Below are 2,629 nucleotides of genomic sequence, written 5' to 3' on the forward strand. Positions count from 1 at the left end.
TGTTAGATTTATATTGGAATGGTATTTATGTGCTCAGTCTATCTTCTGATGTGCGACTATTCCTTAAATACTGTGGGAGGCAGTTGTCTGTACGGCTCAAATTGTCATTTATATTCATATGAGGATATTTTATTTGATAAACAACTGTCATTTATATTCGCAAGAAGATATTTTATCCCCATAACAACTGAGAATCCAATCCGCAACAAGACAGCAGGGACGTTTGGAATATAAATATGTCACGCTTACCGGGTATCGCATGATTATTTATGGATATTGCTTACGAACATTACATGTATGAAAGAAATTAGGGGAACTATCCGCGGAATATAAAACTGTTTTTTTTATTTTAGACACAGGATGCCAGTCAGCCCTATAATCAAGAACGTTTCGAAATGCTATAACGGGATAACAATTCAAAACCTTATAGTGTTTCCAAGTATGTTAGTGCAGCGCATCCCGCAGGTATACTTTATATTTTTCGCAAAAAAAAAAAAGAACAACTTCGACGAGGATGGGATTCGAACCCACGCGGGCAGAGCCCAATGGATTAGCAGTCCATCGCCTTAACCTCTCGGCCACCTCTTTTTTTTTTTTTTTTTTCTTTACTGCATGGAAAACTTCCCTTAATACAGCCTACGAAAGTTAGGAGTCATCCAAGAAGATGCACATCACTGCAGCTAAAATAAGCCGTCCGTTAAAACTCTGGCAAGCAGACGCACGCGTCCAACAGATGCAGCCATTCTGGTGGGTCACTTTGCGCCGCATAAATGCCCCGCACCAACGCAGTTTGCTCCCGAAAAATGGACTTCGTTGGGCGAGGGGGTTCCACGTGCCTGTCCGTCATGCGGCACTTCCACAAGCTATACAATCCGATCACAACAAACATATCATAGGGCACTCCAGTAACATCTCTAAAAGGCAAGAACCGAATTGTATAAGGGGTAATGTCCATGTCCTTTTTAAGAGTTCGTTGCAACACATCCCAGAAAAACACCGCATCCCGGCACAAAACAAAACAATGATCAATGGTTTCAGGTTGATTGCATAAACGGCAATTGTCAGACCAAGGAATAGACATTCCTTTCTCGCGCAACCATGTTTTCACTGGGAGTGTTGATGTATGCAGCTTAAAGAAAAACGTTTTTGCATTTGGAGGAAGACACATACGTGTGACCCGCTTCAAAACACTGTCCTTATGGTGGCCACTGTATAAACCGGCACTGGGAACAGACTCTCTAATAAAGTGTTCGTCAAAGCCTTCCTGGAAAGGTTAAACAGATATTGCAGGGAAAACCTCGCAGTAAGGAAATTGAAGGTGTCAACCACCTCCTTTAAAAACCCCCATGGCGGTTTCGTACTGACTTCACCAGTGGAGACAAGCAAAAACGGTAAATGAAAACTTATGCGCTGTTGAATAACGTTGAGCAGAAGTGGATGATGCGTCACCTTATATACCTCTCGGCCACCTCGTCTGCCCAAGAACGTGCGTTCATTGAGGTAAGCCGGTCACACAATTTTGCTTCCTTTTAATTTCCGACTTTACACCACCGAACTATGCTTTTAACCTACAATTACGATTTCCCAAATGAGCATGACTTTCCAACCTCTCTACTATTTGCGAAGTCAAGCTATGCGTGAAGCAGCCTGCAACAAGTATACTTTATACCTGCAGCAAAATGAAAGATAGAAAGAGATCTCCCACGAAGCTGGGATTCGAACCCGCGCGAAAAGAGCTACGATGTGGCCCGGGAGTCCATCGCCTTAACCTTTCTCTCTCTCTCTCTTTTCTTTCTGTGGTTACGATGTAAACATTACGAAAGAAACAACACGTATACACGGTTAGCAAGAACAAAAGCATTGTCACAGTCAAATTTAAAAAGGCCGTGGTGCCATCTTCAGTTTCGTTAATGTTTGGTCATTTCTAGAATTAGGCGGACGTTTTTGTTGTGTACGGCTGTGATGTGGGTTACAACGCTTAGCAGGAATAAAGCGCGTTCGCTGCTTCTGGAGCCGTCAGCCTGTTCTCCTGTGCGTACACTGGTCAAAGTGGTACTGAACTGGTTGGTCATAACGGCGAAGACGTTTGGGTGAGAGATATGCAGAAGAAGAAAGGGAAAGTAGCGGAGACCGCCGCCGAACCCAGGCCTTGCATCGTGGACGCTGGGAAAAGCGTTGTGCGTCGCCACCGCAGCCTCTTGGCACCCCTGCCGCCAGAGCGAGTGTCCACGCAACCTTCTGAGCAGGCACAAACAGAAGCCGGGGCAGCGACGCAGTGTGCAGGACACATCGCATGGCCACAATCGAGGCGGTCGTTGCAGCGTTCCGCCGAGAGCGTGCACGGGGGGATCTCGGCGGTAACTGAATATCGCCTCTCATATCGCTTTTTCTTTTCGGATGACGATGTCGTACGGCTGGCCGGCGAGGCGCTGTAATCACTCACCGTAGGAACGAGGAAGAGGCAAGTTTAGCTGGAATGAATGGCGTTCTCTGTTGCTGGAGGCGCCAGCCTGTTCACCTGCGCGTACAGCAGACTAAGTCGTGTTAAACAGTTTTCACAAAGCTACTCCCGAATGGGCCTCCCATCGACATCACTACATACAACTGGTCATCCGCCTTCACATAGCGG

At 46.2% G+C, this 2,629-nt stretch overlaps 1 non-coding gene across 1 annotated transcript; it reads right to left on the bottom strand.

The window, feature by feature from the left end:
* Positions 1–506: 506 nt before the first annotated feature.
* Positions 507–588, bottom strand: Trnas-gcu (transfer RNA serine (anticodon GCU)). Its single transcript has one exon. It is a non-coding gene; the product is annotated as a tRNA-Ser (tRNA).
* Positions 589–2,629: the final 2,041 nt, after the last annotated feature.

The sequence above is a fragment of the Haemaphysalis longicornis genome, unplaced genomic scaffold, assembly GCF_048455015.1.
Source record: "Haemaphysalis longicornis isolate Haplotype H1 unplaced genomic scaffold, Haemaphysalis longicornis Haplotype H1 scaffold_1, whole genome shotgun sequence".
NCBI classification, from domain to species: Eukaryota; Metazoa; Arthropoda; class Arachnida; order Ixodida; family Ixodidae; genus Haemaphysalis; species Haemaphysalis longicornis.